This window comes from Petaurus breviceps, unplaced genomic scaffold (assembly GCF_028583685.1).
Source record: "Petaurus breviceps papuanus isolate PSGF00001 unplaced genomic scaffold, PetGlider_PUasm1.0 42, whole genome shotgun sequence".
Classification (NCBI taxonomy): Eukaryota; Metazoa; Chordata; class Mammalia; order Diprotodontia; family Petauridae; genus Petaurus; species Petaurus breviceps.
The window spans coordinates 2,247,588-2,250,395 of record NW_027186325.1 but is presented as its reverse complement, the minus strand read 5'-3'; the positions used below and the strand labels follow the sequence as shown (position 1 = coordinate 2,250,395).

At 43.4% G+C, this 2,808-nt stretch overlaps 1 pseudogene; it reads right to left on the bottom strand.

Annotated features, from left to right (window-relative positions):
- Positions 1-1,481: 1,481 nt before the first annotated feature.
- LOC138171290 (small ribosomal subunit protein uS2-like) lies at positions 1,482-2,421 on the bottom strand (annotated as a pseudogene).
- Positions 2,422-2,808: the final 387 nt, after the last annotated feature.

Sequence of the window (2,808 nt, the reverse complement as noted above, 5' to 3'; positions counted from 1 at the left end):
TGTTTTTGGGAAGACAAAGCTTAACAGAGCCACAATAATATTCAGAAACATTGCCAGCTCCATTGTCAATTCACTATCTGCCTGTGAAATCAACTCAGACCTACCAACAAGGTCTGAGAACTCAACACAAATCATCAACATGGAAATCAACACAAACCCACAAACAAGGTTCAAGAGGTCAGCACAAATTATCAGTAAAGTCCAAGGACCTCCAAAACCCTCCTCCAGGACTTCTGTAAACATACAACAAGAAAATCCTCTTTTAGGGCTTCCAGTAAGGTCCTAGGGCTTCTGTACAAAGTATCACAAACAAACATCAACACAGACAGAGCAGACAGAGTGCTGGGATACCACAAGTTTTCTCCTTCTTGATTCTGCCACTACAAGAGTCCTCTTCTCAATTCTGCTGTTTCTAGCCTGGAAATTCTCCTTATATATGGTCATTAGCTCTTCTCTTTCCTGTTTCAGGAGTTCATGAGTTCTAGGGTTCAGACGTTCTGTTTCTTTTTTTTTTTTGACCAATTGGGCTTAAGTAACTTGCCCAAGGTTACATGGCCAGTTGTGTGTGTGTGTGTGTGTGTGTGTGTGTGTGTGTTAAGTATTTGAGGCCAGAACGGATCCCAGGTCCTCTCCATGGCACTCTTACACTCTGTGCCACCTAGCTGCCCCAACATGTTCTGTTTCTTAACAGACTTGAACAAGGCTCAAAAGAAACTTGAACTGAAACAAGGTGTTAATTCAATAGCTGAAACAAGGTGTGAACTACCTTTGTGCTTGCCATTACACTGTGTTACTGGGGTCATGGTGGTACTTTTAATATTAATTGGGAAGTTCAAAAGACCATAGGGTTTTGGGGGAAAATAATGAGTTCTGTTTGAAAATATATGTTCTGTTTGAAATGCTTAGAAGACATTCAGTTCTAAATATTCAACACAAGTTGCTGATAGGGGATTTAAGCTCAAGAGACAGACTAGGGGTAGCTTACAAAGTGAGAAATTATAGAGAGAAAAAAGAAAAGGCACTGGGACAGAGCATTTGAGGACACCTACAGTTAGTGGTCATGACCAGAAAGAGAACCAAGAAATAACAGAATCACAATCCAGAGAATGGAGACTATTCAGGGGGAAGTGATGTAGAATGATTAAATGCTACAGAGAAGTCAATAAGGAGGAGTTGGAGAAGAGGCCTTTAGATTTACAATGAAGTCACTGATCAATGGTAACTTTCAAGAAAGCAGTTTCAGTTGAATGATAAAGACAAGGACCAAACTTTATGGGGTGTAGAAGAGAATGAAAGTAGTAGAAATGAAGGCTCTAATTATAGAAGGGTTTTATAGGAATTTTAGTTGAGAAGGGAAACAAAGGCAAAAGATGATATCCAGAGAGCATGGTAGGATTAGGGAGATTTTTTTTTTTAAGAAACCAATATTTATTTTCAATCAGCATTTTTCCAACACTATTAGAGCATCTGGTTTGTAAGACCATTCTGTGGTAGTTCCTACCCACTCAGTGTCCTGAGCAGTAAGAGACGCAGATCAGTCCTCAGTAGCTGGCTGAGCACTTCAATCTTTGGTGGGGAACTGCTGAATGGGCACAGGTGGCACCTGTAATCCCTCAGACCAATGAGCCACCTCTGGTTGAGTAGCAGTGAATTCTGGGGCAGGTGCAATCCATTCACCCTGAAACTCCTCCTTTGTCACTGCCTTCTCAGCTGCAGCCTGCTCCTTCTTTTCAATCTCCTCTGGATCCCTGTAGAAGTAAAGATCAGGCATAACCTCCCAGGATAGCACGCATCCACAGGACTTTACAAGCCAGCATCCACCACATCAGACCCACCGAGTGAGCTCCCTTGTTGTTACATGGAATGGCAATGTCCACATTGAGAAGTGGGGAGTCTGTGTTGCACACACAGGGAAATGGTTGGGAGGTTAACATATGATGCTTCAGCCAGAGGCTGGTGATCTGCCAGAGGATCAGTGACCACCAAAAGGTGAGGCTCCCTGAAAGCTACCTGGATCTGGTTAGTGAAGGTGCCTGGTGTGAAACGTCCAGCAATAGGTGTGGCGCCAGTGGCAGCAGCAAATTTCAGAACAGCTCGCTGGCCAGTGTTCCTGGATGAGATGACACTAACATCGGCTGGGTTTTCAATAGCAACAATGGCACAAGCTGCCAGCAGAAGTTTTTCCCAAGTTCTCTTCAAATTAATGATGCAGATGCCATTACTCTTTCTTTTGTAGATATACTGTTCCATCTGGAAGTCCAGATTTCTGCTGCCCAAATGGGTTCCTGCAGCCAGGAACTTGAGGACATCCTCCTCCTTCATCTGCAAGACATCTAGGGCTCTGGACATAGTGAAAGTTTCCCTTTAAAGTTAAGATGGAAACCAAGAACAACGACGTATGGAACCCTGTTCTGGGCAGCACGGAAAGCTAGGGAGAGTTTTTAAGGATACAGAGACATAGATGTGTTTGTAGGCACAGAGAAGTAGCCAGTACATAGGGAGAGACTGAAGAATAGAGAAAGAGTAGGGATTATGATGTGTGTGGGGGGGAAGTCTGCTGGGGAAGAGATGGGATCAAAGTTGCAAATTGAGAGGGGTTGGCTTTGGAAAGCAAAATGGCTACATCATTATCCAGGACAAGAGTGAATAAGGTAGTGGAGGAAGATGTCATAGACTTGTTAAAAGTGTGAGGAAACAGGGATTCCATAGGAAATGGTAGTGTAGAATTGAAATCAGTTCACTAAATGGTCAAGATAGGGAAGGGGAGTTCATGTAGCCAGATCTGGGGATGGAGAAGAAGCTGGTGAC